Source organism: Rhinolophus sinicus, linkage group LG13, assembly GCF_036562045.2.
Source record: "Rhinolophus sinicus isolate RSC01 linkage group LG13, ASM3656204v1, whole genome shotgun sequence".
Taxonomy (NCBI): domain Eukaryota; kingdom Metazoa; phylum Chordata; class Mammalia; order Chiroptera; family Rhinolophidae; genus Rhinolophus; species Rhinolophus sinicus.
The window spans coordinates 54,080,832-54,101,917 of record NC_133762.1 but is presented as its reverse complement, the minus strand read 5'-3'; positions in this window follow the sequence as shown (position 1 = coordinate 54,101,917).

Sequence of the window (21,086 nt, the reverse complement as noted above, 5' to 3'; positions counted from 1 at the left end):
GTGGTTGTGAAAACCAGCAATGATTGTGACTGAATGAGACAGAGCGGCGCTCAAATCCCAGCTGCTCCTTTTAATGGGTCTGTGCAAGGACTTACTCACCATCGGAATCACTGGGTCTGAGTTCCAACACTGGGGCAGCAGCTGCAAAGGCAGCAGGGACATGAGAGTTAGGTGGGAAACTGAGTTGTCTGGCTTAGGACAGGGGCTAGAGGGGCAGCTTTCTCCTGGATGGAGGAACTGGTGGAGACCATTGTTTCTTTGTTGAGCCCTCCCTCTTCCCAGCATGTAGACAAAGGCAGCCACCATAGCTGAGTCTCCATCAACCCGGCTGACACCATTCATTTGCCAGGCCCTGGTGATTCGAAACCTTGTCCTACCCAACTTTCAGGTACAACCAAGCTACTTCCAGTGGCTTTTTTTGTATAAACCACTTGTTGGAGGTTATGCTACAGACTTTCCTAGGGTCTCTCAAAGTTTTGTGGAACCAGACAATTAGAATCTGGCTTAAGCATGTCCTGTACATGACTGAACAGCCCTAAGCTTGGCACTAGCAGCAGCCAACCTTGGTTTGCAGCTGGGCCTCTTGAGGTACTTCCAAGCATGGCTTAGGTGGAAGCAATCTGCAAATTTATTTGTGGATCCTGCGGGTGGCCCCTGTTGGGACATGGGCAGTGGCTGAAGTTAACCAAGGTGGTCCTGGGGATGGTACCCCCAGTGGCCAGCTTCAAAACAAGCTAGAGCATCACCCAGCCACCTCCAAGAATGACACAACCGAGGAGTGGATAGTGCAGGTACCGGAGTCCTGCTGAAGTAAATTCAGTTCTGTATCCTTGCACACCAGCTCCTCCACTACAGTCATGGACAGTCCTCATAGCCAATGAGCGTGAGGGTCAATCCCTCACACTGATGTACAAACAGAAACCAAGGATCAATTACAACAGGAGGGCAAACACAGCCCACACAAGGGACAAACCTGGAGTGAATGGCTCAAGTGACCAGGAAGACTGCACGACTGAGCCCCACAGCACACCTACTACATAAGACCACTCTATTAAGACTGGAAGACATATAAGCCTTACCTAATACATAAAAACAAACACAGGGAGGCACCAAAATGGGGAGACAAAGAAATGTGTCCCAAATAAAAGAACAGAACAAGGCTCCAGAAAAAGAAATAAACAAAATAGAGACAAGCAATCCACCAGATGCAGAGTTCCAAATATTGGTTATAAAGATGCTCGATGATCTCAGGGAGAACTTCAACAAAAAGATAGGAAACATAAAAATGGAGACAGAAAACATGAGAAAGAACCAGTCAGAAATAAAGAATACAATAATGGAAATGAAGAATACATTACATGGAATCAACAGTAGATTAGATGAAGCAGAGGACTGAACCAGCGATGTAGAAGGTAGTAGCAAACTTACCCAATCAGAAGAGCAAATAGAAAAAAGAATCCATAAAGTTGAGGAGAGTTTAAGGAACCTCTGGGACAACATCAAGCGTACCAACATTCACATTATAGGGGTACCAGAAAGAGAAGAGAGAGAGCAAGGAATTGAAAATCTATTTGAAGAAATAATGACAGAAAAATTCCCAGCAAGGTGAATGAAATAGGTATATAAGCTCAGAAAGCACAGAGAGTCCCAAACAAGGTGAACCCAAAGAGGCCAATACCAAGACATATCATAATTAAAATATGAAAGGTAAAAGGCAGAGAGAATCTTAAAAGCAGCAAGAGAAAAGCAGTTAGTTACTTACAAGGGAGTCCCCATAATATTGTCAGCTGATTTCTCAACAGAAGCTTTGAAGGCCAGAAGAGAATGGCAGGAAATATTCAAAGTGAGGAAAATGAGGACTTACAACCAAGATTACTCTACCCAGCAAAGCATCATTTAAAATCAAAGGACAAATACAGAGCTTCCCCAACAAGAAAAAGCTAAAGGAGTTCATCATCATCAAAACAAGTATTACAAGGAATGTTAGAAGGCCTTCTTTAAGTGAAAAATATATATATAATAAAATGGCAATAACTACATACCTATCAGTAAGTATTTTCAATGTAAATGGATTAAATGCTCCAATCAAAAGATAGGAGGGCTGAATGGTTAAGAAAATAAGACCCTTATATATGCTGCCTACAAGAATCTCACTTAAGATAGAAAGACACACACATACTGAAATTAAAGGGATGGAAATAGATATTTCATGAAAATTGAAACAAACAAAAAAAGTCTGGTAGCAATACTTGTACCAGACAAAATAGACTTTAAAACAAAGACTATAACAAGAGACAAAAAAGGACCTGGTAATCTCACTTCTGTGTATTTATCCAAACCAACCTAAAATGCTACTTCAAGAGGACATGCCCATCCATATATCCATTGCAACGTTATTTACATAAAACAATATATGAAGGCAACCTTGGTGTCCCTGAATGTATGAATGTATAAAGAAGAGGTGGTACTTATATACAATGGCATAGTACTCAGCCATAAAAAAGAAGGAAATCTTGCCATCTGCAACAACATGGATGGACCTAGAGAGTACGGTGCTGTGTGTAATAAGTCAGACAACAAAAGTGAAATGTCATATAGTTTCACTTGTAAGTGGAAACTAAGAATAAAATAAACAAACACGTGAAATAGAAACAAACTCATAGACACAGAGAATATTTTGATAGTTGCCAGATGGGAGGAGGGTTGCGGGGTGGGTGTAAAGGGGAAGGGATTAAGAAGTACAAATCAGTTGTTACATAGTAGTCATGGGAATGTATGGTATAGCATAAGGAATACACTCCAAAATATTGTAATAACTATGTATAGTCTCAGATGGACACAAGATCTATCAGGTGATAGATGGGAGGGGGTTGGGGGCAAAGTGAAAACGTGAAGGGATTAAGAAATACAAGTTGGTAGTTACAAAATAGTCATAGGGATGTAAAGTATAAGGAATATAATCAATAATATGGTAATAGCTATGTATAGTGCCAGGTGCTGGTAGTCATGGGATCACTTCCTAAATTATGTAAATGTCTAACCATTATGCTATACACTTGAAACTAATATAAAATAATAGTGAATGTCAACTCTAACTGAAAAATTTAAAAGCGGGGGGAAATCAATAATATTGTGATAGCGTGGTACAGTGTCAAATGGTTGCTGGACTTATTATGGTGATCACTTCTTTAGCATAAAGAATAAAATCAATAATGGTAATGATCTGTATAATGCTAGGTGGGTACTGTTGAATAACTATGATGTACACCTGAAACTAATATAATATTGTATGTTAGCTATATTTTAATAAAAATCTTAAAAGAAAAACTCAGCTGAATCTCAAAATAATTATGGTAATTGAAAGAAGTGAAATAAAAGAATATATACTGTATGGTTCCATCAATATAAAATTCTAACAATGTAAACTAACTTAGAGTGACAGAAAACCAGTGGTTGTGTGCAGGGTGTCAGTAGGAACAGGATGGGACAGAGGGAGGGTTTGCAAAATGCACAAAGAACATTTTTGGGATAATGGATATGTTCAGTCTCTTGATTATAGTAGTGATTTTAATACATATATGTCAAAACTTACCAAAATTGTATACTTTAAATATGCGCAGTTTCCTGTATGTTAATTATACCTCAATAAAGCTGTTTTAAACAAAACAATTTAGGGACTCATTAGTTTAAATAATCAAGAAAATATTGTGCAAGTTTGCATACAGGAATGGTGGTGGCATAAAAAAACTATTTCTGCTGTTGAAGGCATGCACGCTCTCTCACTATATTCTTGTCCTTAATTGAAAGTGGTAAAGCAAACACATTATCGAAACAATTCTAATTATTTTTTCTGGACTAGTCTCCAGCAAATTAAGAAGAGGGAGCTGAGAAAGCCATTTCAGCCCTGCAATAACACCCTCAGGATCCTTTCTTCTGAGACAATCTCACTATTCAGCAATCCCAAGCTCTTCAGTGTTCATTCTGTGCTCAGGGGACATATCCATGGCTGTGCTTAGAATGAACTTTCAGAGATGCTCCTTGCCCCTTGTGGGTTGACACATTAATTTTCTCTCTCACTTCCTTCCTGGCTTTAATTAAACATTACAGCTGAAAGAGGTTACCAAAGCTAATTATTTGTAGAGCTCTGCTAATTCCTACCTATCTTTCAGACATGGGTCACAGTCAGTCTTTGTCCATAAAGGCTTTGCTCACTCCTGCCTCCTTAATTCCCAGCAACAATTACTCTTTTTATATTATGTAAATGAGCTTTTCTTAAATGCTGGTTTCTAATGCTGTCCTTTTATGTGTTAGCCTTGACTCCCCAGTCACTACAACCCTGTATCTTTCTATTTTGAAACCCTCTTTCCTCACTCTTTTGCACATGGCTTTTCAATTTTTCCAGTACCATTTCTTGAAGAGGCTTTCTTTTCTACATTGCACGTTTTTGGCTCCTTTGTCAAAAATTATCTGACCATATATATACGTGGGTTTATTTTGGGGTTTTCTTTTCTTTTTTTTAAAATTAAAGCATATTGGGGTGACAATTGTTAATAAAGTTACAATAGATTTCATGTGTACAATTCTGTATTACATCATCTATAAATCACATTGAGTGTTCACCACTCAGAGTCAATTCTCCTTCCATCACCATATTTTGGATCCCCTTGGTCCTCCTCTATCACACCCCTCCCCACTTACCCTCTGGTAACCACTAAACTGTTGTCTGTGTCTATGAGTTTTTGTTTTTCATTTGTTTGTCTTATTTTGTTGATTTTGGTTTGTATACCACATATCAGTGAAATCACATGGTTCTCTGCTTTTTCTGTCTGACTTATTTGGCTTAGCATTATAATCTCAAGATCCATCGATGTTGTCGAAAATGGTCCTATTTCATCTTTTCTTACTGCCAAATAGTATTCCACTGTGTATATATACCACAACTTCTTTATCCATTCATCTAATGAAGGACATTTTGGTTGTTTCCATGTCTTGGCCACCGTAAATAAAGCTGCAATGAACATTGGAGCACGCTTCTCTTTATATATAAATGTTTTCATATTTTTGGTAGATACCCAGGAGAGGGATTGCTGGGTCATATGGCAATTCTATTCTTAATTTTTTGAGGAACCTCCACACTGCCTTCCCTATGACATTATCTGTCCATATTTATGTGGTTTTATTTCTGGGTTCTCAATTCTACTCCATAGGTATATGTGTCTGTTTTTCTGCCAATACCATACTGTTTTGATTATTGTTGCCCTGTAGTATAAGCTACAGTCAGGGAGTGTAATACCTCCAGCATTGTTCTTTTTTCTTAAGATTGCTTTGGCTATTCGGGGTCTTTTGTGGTTCCAAACAAATCTGATGAGTTTTTGTTCTATTTCTTTAAAAAATGCCATTGGGATTTTGATGGGGAGTGCATTAAAACTGTATATTGCTTTGGGTAATATAGCCATTTTAACTGTTGATTCTTCCAATCCATGAGCACGGAATGTCTTTCCATTTCTTTGTGTCTTCTTCAATTTCTTTTAATAATATCTCATAGTTTTCAGTGTATAGGTCTTTCACATCCTTGGTTAAGTTTATTCCAGGGTATTTGATTCTTTTTGCTGCAATTGCAAAAGGAATTGTTTTTTTTTTTTTTATTTCTTTTTATGAGATTTCATTGTCAGTATATAGGAATGCAATGGACTTTTGTACTTTGATTTTCTAGCTGGCAACTTTACTGTATTTGTTGATTGTTTCTAATAGCTTTTTGGTGGAGTCTTTAGGGTTGTCTATATATAGCATCATGTCATCTGCAAACAGTGACAATTTAACTTCTTCATTCCTAATTTGTATGCCTTTTATTTCTTTCTCTTGCCTGATTGCTCTGGCAAGGACTTTCAACACTATGTTGAAAAGCAGAGGTGATAGGGGACAGCCCTGCCATATTCCTGAATGTAGAGCAAAGGGCTTCAGTTTTTCACCATTAATTATGAGATTAGCTGGGGGTTTGACATATATGGCCTTTATTATGTTAAAGTATTTTCCTTCTATATATATTTTATTAAGTGTTTTATTCATAAATGGATGTTGTAATGTGTCAAATGCTTTTTCTGCATCAATTGACCTAATCATATGATTTTTGTCCTTTATTTCGCTGATATGATGTATCACATTGATGGATCTGCGTATGTTGAGCCATCCTTGTGCCCTTGAGATAAACCCGACTTGGTCGTGATGAATAATCTTTTTAATGTATTGATGCATTCGATTTGCTAGAATTTTTTTATTTTTATTTTTTTTGTTTTTTAATATTTTTAAAGTTCATTTTTTAAATTCATTGGGGTGACAATTGTTAGTAAAATTACATAGATTTCAGGTGTATAATTCTGTATTACATCATCTATAAATCCCATTGTGTGTTCACCACCCAGAGTCAGTTATCCTTCCTTCACCATATATTTGATCCCCCTTACCCTCATCTCCCACCCCCCCCACCCCCCTTACCCTCTGGTAACCACTAAACTATTGTCTGTGTCTATGAGTTTCTGTTTCTCATTTGTTTGTCTTGTTCTTTTGTTGTTTTTGGTTTATATACCACATATCAGTGAAATCACATGGTTCTCTGCCTGACTTATTTCGCTCAGCATTAGTCTCTCAAGATCCATCCATGTTGTCACAAATGTTCCTATATCATCTTTTCTTACCGCCGAATAGTATTCCATTGTGTATATATACCACAACTTCTTTATCCATTCATCTATTGAAGAACTTTCTGTTTGTTTCCACATCTTGGCCTCCGTAAATAAAGCTGCATTGAACATTGGAGCACTCGTGTCTTTATCTCTAAATGTTTTCAGATTTTTTTGGTAGATACCCAGGAGAAGAATTGCTGTGTCATATGGTAATTCTATTCGTTATTTTTTGAGGAACCTCCACACTGCCTTCCATAACAGCTGCACCAGTATGCATTCCCACCAACAGTGTATGAGCGTTCCTTTTTCTCCACAGCCTCTCCAACACGTGTTACTACTTGTCTTGTTGATGATAGCCATTCTGACTGGGGTGAGGTGATATCTCATTGTGGTTTTGATTTGCATTTCTCTGATGATTAGTGATGTTGAGCATTTTTTCATATGTCTAATCTATTTGCCATTTCTATGTCTTCTTTGGAGAAATGTCTCTTCAGGTCCTCTGCCTATTTTTCAATTGGCTGGTTTTTTTTGTTGTTGTTGAGGTTCATGAGTTCCTTGTATTTTTTGGATATTAGCCCCTTATCGGAAACACTGTTTGCAAAAATCTTCTCCCATTCAGTTGGTTGCCTCTTTGTTTTGTCGATGGTTTCTTTTGCTTTGCAGAAGCTTTTAAGTTTCATATAGTCCCATTCGTTTATTTTAGCTTTTACTTCCATTGCCTTTGGAGTCAAATTCATAAAATGCTCTTTGAACCCAAGGTCTTGGTCTCTTTGAACCCAATTATTGGTCTCTTTGAACCCAATAATCTTTTCAATGCATTGTTTTGTTTGATTTGCTAGAATTTTGTTTAGGATTTTTGCATCTGTATTCATCAGAGATATTGGTCTGTAGTTTTCTTTTTTTCTGTTGTCTTACCAGGTTTTGGTGTCAGGGTAATGTTGGCCTCATAAAATGAGTTAGGGAGTACTGTCTCTTCTTCAATTTTTTGGAAGAGTTTGAGCAGGATTGGTATTAGATCTTCTTTGAAAGTTTTGTAGAATTCACTAGTGAAGCCATCTGGTCCCGACTTTTGCTTTTGGGAAGGTTTTGGACGACTGATTCAATTTCGTTACTGGTGATCGGTCTGTTTAGATTTTCCAGTTCTTCATGGTTCAGCCTAGGAAGGCCATATGTTTCTAAGAACTTGTCCATTTCTCCTAGTTTATTGAATTTGGTGGCATATAGTTCTTCATAGTATTCTTGGATGGTCCTTTGTATTTCTGAGGTATCCATGATAACTTTCCCTTTTTCATTTCTGATTTTGTGATTAGTGTCTTTTCTCTTTTTATCTTAGTGAGTCTAGCCAAGGGTTTGTCAATTTTGTTAATCTTTTCAAAGAACCAGCTCTTTGTCACATTAATTTTTTCTATTTTCTTTTTGTTCTCTATTTCATTTAGTTCTGCTCTTTTTTATTGTTTCCTTGCTTCTGCTGACTTTCTGTTTCATTTGTTCTTTTTTTCTAGTTCTTTAGGTGTAGCCTGAGGTAATTTATCAAGGATTTTTCTTCTTTCTTGAGATATGCCTGTAATGATATAAATTTCCCTCTTAATATTGCTTTTACTACATCCCCCAAATTTAGGCAGGATGTATTTTCATTCTCATTTGTTTCTATGTATCTTTTGATCCCTCCTCTTATTTCTTCTTTGACTCAGTCATTCTTTAAAAGTTTGTTGTTTAATCTCCATGTATTTGTGTTTTTTCCTGCTTTCTTTTTGAAGTTGATATCCAATTTCAAAGCCTTGTGATCAGCGAATATACTTGGTATGATTTCAATGTTCTTAAATTTGCTGAGGCTAGTCTAATGTCCCAATATATGGTCTATCCTTCAGAATATTCCATGTACACTAGAAAAAAAATATATAGTCTGATGTTTTAGGATGAAGTGCTCTATATATGTCAATTATGTCCATTTCTTCTAATGTGTCATTTAGGGCTGCTATTTCGTTATTTATTTTCTGTTTGGATGATATATCCATAGCTGTCAATGATATATTTAGTTTCCCTACTATAATTGTGTTTTGGTTGATTTCTCCCTTTTCTTCTGTGAGTGTTGCTTGGTATGTTTCGGTGCTCCCTGACTGGCGGCTTAAATATTGATGACTGTTATGTCGTCTTCTTGTATAGTCCCCTTTACCATTATGAAATGTCCATCTTTGTCTCTTGTTATCTTTTTCACCCTGAAGTCTGTTTCATCTGATATCAGTTTGGCTACACCTGATTTTCTCTGGATACCATTTGCTTGGAGAGACAATTTCCACCCTTTCACATTGAGATGATGCTTGTCCTTGTAGCTGAGATTTGTCTCTTGGAGACAGCATATGCTTTTGTTTAGTTTTTTGATCCAATCTGCTACTCTGTGCCTTATTATTGGTGAGTTCAGTCCATTTACATTAGGGTGATTATTGATATGTGAGTATTTCCTATCGTTCTATCTTTAGTTTTCTGGTAAGGCTGTGTCTCCATTGTTTCTTTGCCTTTTTGTTGTTGTCTGTTATTTCTGTGTGGTGGTATTCTATGATGTTTCCCTCTGTTTCTTCTTTTATTACAGTCTATATTTCAGTTCTGGGTATTTTTGGTTGTTGTTGTTTTTGTGTGTGTGTGTGGTTACCCTTAAGTTTATGCAAAAGAATGTTTGATATTTAGAGTATTCCATTTTCTTCCACATGCCTACTTTCTCCATTCCCATATTCCAATTCAGGTCTTTACTCTCCCCCTTTTTAAGTTTTGGTTGCGACAAATTGCCCCTGTTGATGGTGGTCGAATAGAATTTAGAATTTCTTGTAGTGCAGGTCATGTATTAGAAAATTCCCTCAGCTTCTGTTTGTCTGGAAAGGACTTTATTCCTCTTTCATATCTAAAGGATATGTTTGCTGGGTATATTATTCTTGGCTCATAATTTCTTTCTGTCATTAGTTTGAATATTTGTTTCTACTCTCTCTTGGCTTGTAGAGTTTCTGCTGAATAATCTGATGAAAATCTAATGGGCTTTCCTTTGTAGGTTATCGTGTTGTTTTCCCTGACTGCCTTGAGGATTCTTTCTTTGTTGTCAATTTTTGACAGTTTCAATACAGTGTGCCTTGGAGAAGACCTGTTGGGATTGAGGTAATTAAGTGTTCTATTTGCTTCTTGGATTCGAGGATCCAGTTCTTTCCACAAATTTGGGAAGCTCTCATCCACTATTTGTTTGAATATACACTCTGTTCCCTTTTTTCTTTCTATCCTTCTGGTATTTCCATTATTCTTATATTGCTGATAGAGTTAGAAAGTCTTGTAGAGTTCTTTCATTTCTTTTAAGTCTCAAGTCTCTTGCTTCTTCTATCTGTGTCATTTCCAGGTTTCTATCTATGATGTCACTGATTCTTTCCTCCATGTGGTCAACTGTACTACCTAAGCTGGCTATTTCATTCTTAATTTTTTCTATTGAGTTCTTAACCTCTAGAAATTCTATTTGGTTCTTTTTAAAAATTTCATTCTCTTTGGAAAAATGTTCCTGTTGTTCTTTGATTGTGTTTTTGAGTTCATTAAACTGCATGTCTGTGTTTTCTTGCATCTCGTTGAGTTTTTTTAGAATTGCAATCTTGAATTATCTGTCATTTAAGCCACATATTTCTATATCTTTAAGTTCATTTACTGGAGACTTTTCACTTTCTTTCTGAATTGTCTTGTTTCCTTGGTTATTCACGACAATTAATGATTTACTATTTCTCTTCCTAGACATCTACTGGAGTGGGTTCTGCAACAGGTTGATAGGAAGAGGTCTTTCTTTTGTTTTCCAGTACATGTTGGTAGAATGTTTTATTTTCTCTCTGACTGCAGCCTTTTTTTCTCTCACACACTAGTGTTTTGTTTTCTCTGCACTATTCCAGCTTCTCACACAATGGGGGCAATTTTCTGGAAAGTGGTCTTCTCCTCTGTTAACAGTTCTCCTGGGTCATAAGGCCCCAATTCCCTTTGTGGATGCAGAGAGCTTTTGAAGTTCCAAATCTCTTCCTCAACCAGATTCAGAGCCTGTGAGTTTTAGCAGTTCTGTTTACTCCTGCAGTGATCTGCCCAGATAGGTGGGGCCAGGGGCGGGTGAGTTGTGAGAATTGGTCCAGAGCACCACTGCAGCCACCACAGAGTTGGCGACCACCACCACAGCCAGTCCTGCTTCCACATCTCCCTCCCATTTGCCGGAACTAGTTGGGCTGCGAATCTATGTCCGCAGACCACAGTTCTCAGAACTGTAAATATTCTGTTCTTTTGATCTGACACTGCTACTGTTCCACTTCTAGCACTGGGCAAGTTGGGGTGGGAAGAGCTCTGTGAGGGTAGGGAGGGGGTGGGGAGGCTCAGTGCTTAAGGCTTCTGTTCTCTGCTTGGCTGTAAGGGCTTAAACGATCATTTTCAGCCTTCTTCCCTCAGTCTTGCTGCAAGGTCTCTGCTGTGAGCATTGGGTTCTGCCATGTTATATGCCGCCCCCTCAACCCTATGGGCCATAAGCGGAGCCCTAAGCGGAGCCCTAGCAGTCCGAGTTCTTCCCTCTCCCGCAGCTGCGGTAATTCCAGGATGCAGCGGGCTCAGGGCACTGAGCTAGGTCTGTGTCCTGTGCCTGCACGGCCCCGTTTCCGAACCTCTCCTTTTCCTCCTCTCCCGCTTGTGCAATTTGCCCACCTTTAGGTTATTTCTGTAATGTGCCTCTTAGTCTTGCTTGTGTGCTGTGCAGGGAGTCCTTTGTGGAATTATAGTTGTTCAATTTGTTGTAAATTCCAGGGAAGATTTCAAGAAGCTCACCTCACACCACCATTTTTGTGACATCACCCTATTTCTGGGTTTTCAGTTCTTTTCCATTGGTCCGTGAGTCTGTTTTTCTGTCAATATAATGCTATTTTGATCATTGTCACTTTGTTGTACAAATTGAAGTTTGGAAGTGTTATTTTTTAATGTCAGCCTTGTTCTTTTTTTTTATAGGATTGCTTTGGTTATTAAGGATCTTTTGTGATTCCATAAAAATGTGATGATTGTTTTTTGATTTTTCTTGAAAAAAATCCCATTTGGATCTTGATTGGGTCTTCATTAAATCTGTATATTGCTTTGGGTAACATGGCCATTTCATCTATCTTGATTTTTCCAATCTATTAACACAGAATATATTTCCATTTCTTTGTGTCTACTTTGATTTCTTTCAATAATGTTTTATAGTTTTCAGTGTACAGGTCCTTCATATACTTTGTTAAGACTGCTATCTGTTACTATATACCAAAATTAACTCAGAATGGATCAAAGACCTAAACATAAGACCTAAAATAATAAATTGCATAGAAGAAAGCTTGCGTACTAAACTTATGGACTTTGGGTTCAAAGAGGATTTTATGAATCTGACCTCAAGGGAAAGGGCAGTAAAAGCAAAAATAAGTGAATGGGAGTATATCAAACTAAAAACATTCTGCACAGCAAATGAAACCATTAACAAAACAAAGAGACTATCAACCAATGGAAGAAGACATTTGTAAACAATGCCCCCAATAAGGGGCTAATACCCTAAATATTAAAGAAGCCATACAACTCAAAAACAAAAAGCAAACAATCCAATTAAAAAATGGTCAGAGGACCTGAACAGTCACTTCTTCTAAGAAGACATACAAATGGCCAACAGATATATGAGAAAATATTCAACTTCACTAGATATTAGGGAAATGCAAGTCAAAACCACAATGAGATATCACCTCACATCTGTTAGAATGGCTATCTTCAACAACACAAGTAGTAACAAGTGTTAGAGAGTGTGTGGAGAAAAAGGAACTCTCAGACATTGCTGGTGGGCATGTAAATTGGTACAGTAACTGTGGAAAACAGTATGGAAGTTTCTCAAAAAATTAACAATAGAATTACCACAAGACCCAGCAATCTCCTGAATATCTACCCCAAAATATCTGAAAACATTTATCTGTAAAGATATATGTACTTCTATGTTCATTACAGCATTATTCATGGTGGCCAAGACATGGAAAAAAACAAAATGTCCTTCAATAGATGATTGGAAAAGGAAAATGTGACACACACACACACACACACACACACACACACACACAATGGAATATTAGTCACCCATAAGAAAAGATGAAATACTGCCATTTGTGACAACATGGATGGATCTTGAGATTATCATGCTAAGCAAAATAAATCTGACAGTAAAAGTCAAGAACCATATGACTTACTCATACATGGGATATAAAACTGAAAGCAACAAAGGAATAAGACAAATGAAGAAAAAAAAACCCACAAACTCATAGACACAGACAACAGTTTAGTGGTTACCAGAGGATAACGGGGGAGAAGGGGTGGTAAAAGGTGGTCAAATATATGGTGATAGAAGCAGAACTGATCTGGATGGTGAACACACAATGCAATATGTAGATGATATATTATAGAAATGTACACTTGAAACCTATATAATTTTACTAACCAATGTCACCTCAATAAATGTAATAAAAAAAGATAGAAACCCTCTTTTCTACTTCTAGATTCATCCCTCTACAGATTGTGGGACATATTCTGTCTCTAAAGGGCATGGGAGTCAACAACAGCCTGCATGCTTTTCTCTTAAGTTTCCTTTTCATTTTGCCCTGGGCCCCAAATACATCATTTGGCTAGAACTCTACTATGTCAGTGTTCAGCTGATGACTTCAGATGCCTGCTCCTGAATCTCTGGGACTGAAGACATTTCAAATAGACTGTTCTGCTTGCACAGGTCAGAAGATCATGGGCATTAAATGTCCCCCATGAAGACACTCAACAGATGAGTGATGGGAGAGTATACAAAAATCCCAGCTCCCTGACCACAATGGAGGTACGTCCCACACTGTTTCTTTAGGATCTCCTATGGCATAAAGTTTCAGTTGCCCAGAATATGGCTGACTTAACAACACCCCTTTCATAAGCTGCCTTCCCTTCCTTATATCACATCCCCATTTCCTTGCCAGTGTTGAAGAAAATTTCCAGGTAAATTTTGTCTTCAAATTCTCATCTCCTTTTCTGGTGAAGCCCATCTGAAATTAAGAACTTGTAGTAGACCCCATTGGTACTTGGCTTGCTGACTCCCTATTTAAACTCTTAATTGTTGTCTCCTACTCTTCACAGAGCCATTTTATACAGTTGAGTCCCCAGTTAGAACCTCCACCTATTGCCATATGTTTGACTCCTGAAGGCTGGCTTCCTGCAGTCTTTCCCATCACAGATGACTCTGAAGAATGGAGAGAGCACAACTGTTTCTCATGGACCAATGAGGTCACCAAAGAAAGAGATCTGTGATTGCTGAAGGGGTGAGGAAACCTCAGCCAGAACAATAGACCTTAACAAGCTCTGTTGAATGCCCAGAGACTGAAATGGGAGTACACTTGGTGATATGAATAGAGATGTACCTTCTTTGCTTAATAGAGCTGTAGGAGAGAGGCCCTATAAGGAATCTCTGAAGAACACATGTAAGGGCTCTTTAACCATTGGATAGGCCAGTGAGTGCAAAGACTCACAGCCCAAAAAGGACTGCCCTGTCTTCCTTACTTTCCTCACCCAAGGACTTGGGCAGTGAAGCTAGATATTCGAGAAGGGGAAAGGAGAACAGGAAAAGAACACAGAGTAGAACCACAACACCACCTTCTACACTACAGGACTCACAGATCAATAGAGAAGTTTTCTGCAGCTTCAAGTGACAACTTGGTCCCCAAACTGTGAGACCTAAACTATGTTAGAACCACCCGTTTATCCCACTTTAGTAAGCAGAATAAAGGTCTGCCAAAGAGGTCCACACCTTAATCCCTCGAATTTGTGAATATACTATTTCACATGAATGGAAAAACAGACTTTGCAGATGTGATTAAGGTTACGAACCTTGAAATAGGGAGAAGATCCTGGATTATTCAAATGAGCCTAATTTAATCCCATAAATCTTTAAAAGTGGAGAACTTTTCCCAGCTGAGGAGAGAGAGATAAATGGAAGGATGAGGAGAGATTTGACATGTAAGGGGGACTTGGCCCATCATTGCTATCTATGAAGACGGAGCAAGGAGACCACAAACCATGGAATGTGGGAATGGCCCTCAGCTGATAGGCAGAAAGGAATCAAAAGGAACTGAATTATCAACAACCAGATAATTAAGGAAATAAATGTTCCCCTGCAGCCACCAGAAAGGAATACAGCACTGCTGACACCTTAATTCTAGCCCAGTGAACCCATGTTGGACTTCTGACTTAAAGAACTTTAAGATAATAAATTTGTACTCTTTGAGCCACTGTTTGCAGTTATTTGTTATAGAAGCAATGGAAAACAAGTACACCAACTATCTAAAGATTTGTCTTCATGTGTGGGCATCCTCTGAAAGAGAACAGCACACCTTTTGTAAGTGGCTCCCTTTTGGGAACCAGGCACATGATCTGAAGTCAGTGAATCTTTTCTCACTGTTGTCCCTAAATGGACACCAAAATATACACCCCACTCTCCGTATCATCTCCTTTTTAGCTTTTATGTAAGTTTTTGATTTCTAAAAGCTGTGTGTATATCCAGATTTTTGCCCAGGGATGGACTTTGGAAAGTTCCAATTGATAAAAACACTATTTGTTCTGTTATTACCCTACTTGTAAATCCACCTTCTAATTAGACAGAAAAAAATATCTCTTTATTGGATCCTATAACCTCAACTAATACATTGACCTGCTTTATTTTTCTCCACAGTTTCAAACCAGTGATTTTCTAGGCATCAAAGCAGAGTGGAGAGGCCTAATTTATGTGATAGGTCTGTGGTCACCTGTACTGGGTTTAACAATATGTGTGACTTTTACAACACAGACTCACTAACAATACTTCCTGCTTTACACTCAAAATTAAGGAGTCTAAGGAAAACCAAATGTCTAGCAGGGCATTTATGGGACCTTGTAATTTTATTTAAGCATATTATATTGGTTTTGTAATTTTAAAAAATCCACCAGGTTTTGTTTTTGTTTGTTTTAAAAGAACATTCTAAACAAACTGATCCAGAGATATGTGAGTGTTTTTTGTTGTTTTTGTTAGTTCAGGTACTGGAATCACTTTTAAAAACATCTTTGTTTCTTCCAAGGATGGTGTATTTTAAAGAGGAAGCTTCAGTACCTGCTGTTATTCAAATCTTTTCTATCCTATGCTTCCCCCCTTCTTCTTGATCATTCAATTACAGAGAAGGGAGAGTTAAATATCTCCCACTACCATTGTACATTTGCCCATTTCTTCCAGTCTTCTGACAAATGTATTTATTTTAGAGCTATTTTATTAATATCATATAAATTTTAAAATTCTGTAATGCATTTGTGAATTGAAACTTTTACCAATTTTTAGTGACACATTTTACCTCTAAATAATATTTTGTCCAGGAAGTCTATTTTATATAATATTAATATCTACACCAACTCTACTTTAGATAGTATTTGCACAATATTTTATGTCATTTGTTTTAGGCATGTTTACAAATACCATTAACTTAACATTTTAAAAGACCTTATGGAGAGATCCAAGATGACAGAGTAAATAAACACCGTGCTGGCCTCATCCTGTGAACACATCAAAATTACAACTAAATGATAGAAAAATCAACCCAGAGAACCATGTGAAGTCTACATGGACAGAAGTTTTATAAATAAGGATTAAAAGAAGAAGCCACATTGAGCCTGGTAGGAGAGGCAGAGATGCGAAATGGGCTGGCTCCATAACCATGTATAGTGGTTGAAAATCGGGAGAGGTATCTCAAGCACAAAAGTTCCTCACAGAGGAGCGAGGGACCCCAGCCCCACACCAGAGTCCCTAGCCCAGAGTACTGGTGCCAGGAAGAGGAGCCCCCACAACATCTGGCTGTGAAAAACAGTGGGGATTCTGATGTCCAGGTGGGACAGAAGGCTGTAGGGAAACCCAGACATCTTCTCAAAAGACTCATGCAGTCACTCACCCTGGGCTCCAGTAGAGAAACAGTAACCTGGGGGGCAACAGAGACATATGGGGAGAGACAGAGTTGTGTAATTTCGGAGTGAGGACTGGAAAGACAGTCGCCATTTTCCTTGTGTGTGGCCCAACTCTTGTGCAGCCTGCAGGCAAGCACCATCTTTCCTGTGTTGAGACCTTCCTCCATGCCCTTGGCCAAATCTGAATCTGAATGGGTCTGCTGAGCTCCACTTGCTCCACCCAGGTGACTCACTGAGACCCTGCCACATCCAACTGCATACCACAGGAGGCTTTATCAGCAGCTTACAGGAGCTGGCAGGACTCCTCAGAATGTCCTGGCTTTTTGTGGAGCCCAGACCCAATACTGATGGTAGCCATTCTCAGTTCACTGTGTGGCCTCTCCCACTAGAAGGACTCACCAGGAGACTTGATGAGGCAAAGAATCAAATCAGCAATTTGGAAAACAAGGTAATAGAAAACACAAAATTGGAACAGAAAGAAGAAAATAGAATCCAAAAAAATGTAGTTTAAGAGACTGCTGGGACAACATCAAGCATAACAACATTCACATCATATGCACATCAGAAGGACAAGAGAGAAAGAAAGAGATTGAGAACCTATTTGAATAATGATGGACCAATTCCCTAACCTGACAAAGGAAATAAACATACAAGCCCAGGAACTACAGAGTCCCATACAAGATGAACCCAAACAGGTCCACACCAAGACACATCATAATTGAAAGGCCAAAGTTTAAAGACAAAGAAAGAATCTTAAAAGCAGCAAGAGAAAAGCAGTTAGTTACCTACAAGGGAGCTCCCATAAAACTGTTAGCTGATTTCTCAACAGAAACTTTGCAGGCCAGAAGGGATTGTCACGACATATTTAACATGATGAAAAGTAAGGACCTACAACCAAGATTACTCTACCCAACAAGGCTATTATTTAAAATCAAAGGACAGATAAAGACATTCCCAGACAAGAAAAAGGTAAAGGAGTTCATTAGCACCAAACCAGTATCACAAGGAATGTTAAAGAGACTTCTTTAAGATGAAAAAAAATATATATGAGTAATAAAATGGCAATAACTACATATCTATCAACAATTACTTTAAATGTAAATGGCTTAAATGCTCCAATCAAAAGGCTTAGGGTGGCTGAACGGGTAAGAAAACAAGACCCGTACATATGCTGCCCACAAGAGACTCATTTCAGATCAAAAGACACACAAAGACTAAAAGTAAAGAGGTGGAAAAAAGACATTTCATGAAAATGGAAACAAACTAACAAAAAAGGTGGTGTACCAATACTTATACCACACAAAATAAACTTTAAAACAAAAGCTTATACCAGACAAAATAGACTTTAAAACAAAGGCTATAACAACAGACAAAAAAGAACCCAGTAATCTCACTTCTGGGTATTTATCCAGAGAAACTCAAAATGCTACTTCAAGGGGATATGTGTTTCCATATGTTTGTTGCAGCATTATTTACAATAGCCAAGATATGGAGGTGACCTGGGTGTCCCTGAAAGGATGAAAGGATAAAGAAGAGGTGGTACATATACACAATGGGATATTATTCAACCATAACAAAAAAAATGAACTCTTGTCTTCTTCAATAACATGGATGGATGTAGACGGTATTGTGGTGAGTGTAGTAAGTCACACAGAGACAGACAAATATCATATGATTTCATTTAAAAGTGGAGTCTACAGAACAAAATAAACACACAAACAAAACAGAAACAAACTAATAGATACAGAGAACATTTTGATGGTTATCAGATGGGAGGAGGGGTTTGGGGTGAGTGAAAAAGGAGAAAGGATTAAGAAGTACAAATTGGTTGTTACACAGTAGTCATGGGGATGTAGTGCAGAGCATAAGTCAATAATATTATAATAACTATGTATGGTGTCAAACAGGTACTAGATTTATCAGGGTGATAGATGGGTAGGTATGTGGAGGCAGGGTGAAAAAGGTGAAGGGATTAAGAAGTACATATCGGTAGTTACAAAATAGTCATGAGGATGTAAAGTAAAGCATGGGGAATATAGTCAATAATAACATTATAATAGCTATGTACAGTGCCACATGGGTACTAGACTAGTCAGGGAGATCACTTCTTAAATTTTACATATATATATATATACACATATATATAATATATGTATAAATTATATATATATTATATGTTTATATATAATTTATACATATATATGTGTGTGTATATATATATGTGTGTATATATATAGTGTATATACTATATATATAAACCACTATGCTGTACACCTGAAATTAATATAAAATAATACTGAATGTCAGCTGTAATTGAAAATTTTAAAAAAAGGAAAAAGTGAAGGGGAATAATCAATCAATCAATCAATCAATCATATGACGGTTTGTTAAATTTTGCCTTTTAACAAAATTTACATTGATTGTTATTACAAATGTGTCTGAATTCTCTTTTATTATACTATTTTACATTTTCTTCTTTATTTTACCTTTTCATGCTCCTTTTCTTATTTGACTACACTTTTTACCTTGTTGGTTTCCTTTTGGATTATATATTTCTCTAATTTCCTTTTTCCTCTCCTGATTGGGCAATTATATAACTTATTAATAGATCTTTTTCCTATTATTTCTGTTGTTACCCTAGATAGTTTTCCTCCTGATATTTTAAATTTTTACTGAAGTATAATTTACATATAGAAAAAAATGTACATATCATAAGTGCACAGCTTACTGGAGTTTCACAAAATGAGCACATTAATGTAACCAACATCTAGATTAAGAAACAAAATCCCTCATGCTCATAAAACCTCCTCATATAACCTAGAAAATCTAATATACTTATCTAACATAAACTTAACAAGGTAGAAAATTCAGCATAATCTTTATCCTTTTCCCAAACAAAAGGTTTTACTTTAGAATATTTTACCTTTAATCTCCACCTCTGGATTTCTATACTATTGTTGTCAAGGATTTTAGTTCAACTTTATTTTTTAACTTCATTAGTTTACCATGACATGTTTATCATTTTCTTTGCTTACCATCATTTCTTGTATGTCAAATTTTTCAGGCATCATTTTTTTCTTTTGAAGTTTATCTTTTGAAGTTTCTGCAGTTAGAGTTTATTGGTAGAAATGTCTCCTTTTTTTTTGTCTGTAAATGACTTTAGTTAACCTGTTTTTTTTATGCTTCAAATTTATCTTCACTGGCTGTACAATTCTATGCTGACTGGTTTTGTTGCTGTTGTTGTTGCTAGCACTTTGAAAATTTTATTTCACAGTCCAATGTCACTGATAACAGCAGCTCTCTTTGTAATAGTCATATATTTGTCTTTTTTTTTTCTGGCTATGTAGAAGATTTTTTTAAAAAAAATATGGGAGCATATAGTTTTACTGAGGTATATTTTCATATAGGTTTCTTTTCACTTATCTTGATCGGGATCAATGTGCTTTCTAAGTCTGAGGAATAATATAATTCTTTTGGTAGTTCCAGAAATTTCTCAGCCACTATTTCTTCAGATACTGCCTCTTAATTTTCTTTCTAGAACCTTGATCATACATGTTAGAACTTTTCACCCTATCCTCCATTATACTGTCTCTCTTTGCTACATCTTCTGCACATCTCTGGGTCCTTTTGTTCAGATCTATTTTCCCATTCATGAACTCTTATCTCAGGTGTGTCTAATCTGCTGTTTTCCTCTTCCTTCATTTCTTCATTTTAATTATGACAGTTTTCTTCACAAGTTCCATTTGGTTCTTTTCCTGCTCAATTTTGAATGTCTTTTATTCCATTATATTTCTGTTACCCTGTGACAAGCCTGCTGGACCTGTCTGAAGGTGCGGGAGGCCTGGCTGAACATCTCACTGGCTCTAACTCTATCTCTGAGAACAGGGAGGCCCCAGGTTAGCAGTTAAACCTTGTCAAGACTAGCTGAAACCAGTCAAAACCAAGATGACTGTCAAAATGACCTCCAAAACATTTTAAAGTTCATCACAACATAATCTCCATGCTAAATAACATACCTACAAGTCCATTGACAGTTGACAATCGCCATCACAAGGGCTGGAAGACACCATAAACCAACAAATAGAAAATGGAACCCTAATCCTGAGAAAGTCGCCTCTCCTGAAAATCCATATTCCTCCTACCTATTAAACCTCACCTTCATTTCTTCTATCCTGTTTTAACCGCCTCTTCACTGCTAAGGCAGGAGAAGTTGATTTGAAAGCTGCCCTCTGGCTACTCTATTCTCTGGCCACAGAATAAAAGCTTTGACTGCTAATGCTCACCTTTGTCTCTAAATTGGCTTAGTGACACCTAAAGGGAAAAGAACCTTGGTTTGAATTTTGAAAAGGGGGAATTTCGCCCCTTGGTAACATTTCCAACTCTCTTATAACATTTCCAACTCTCTTA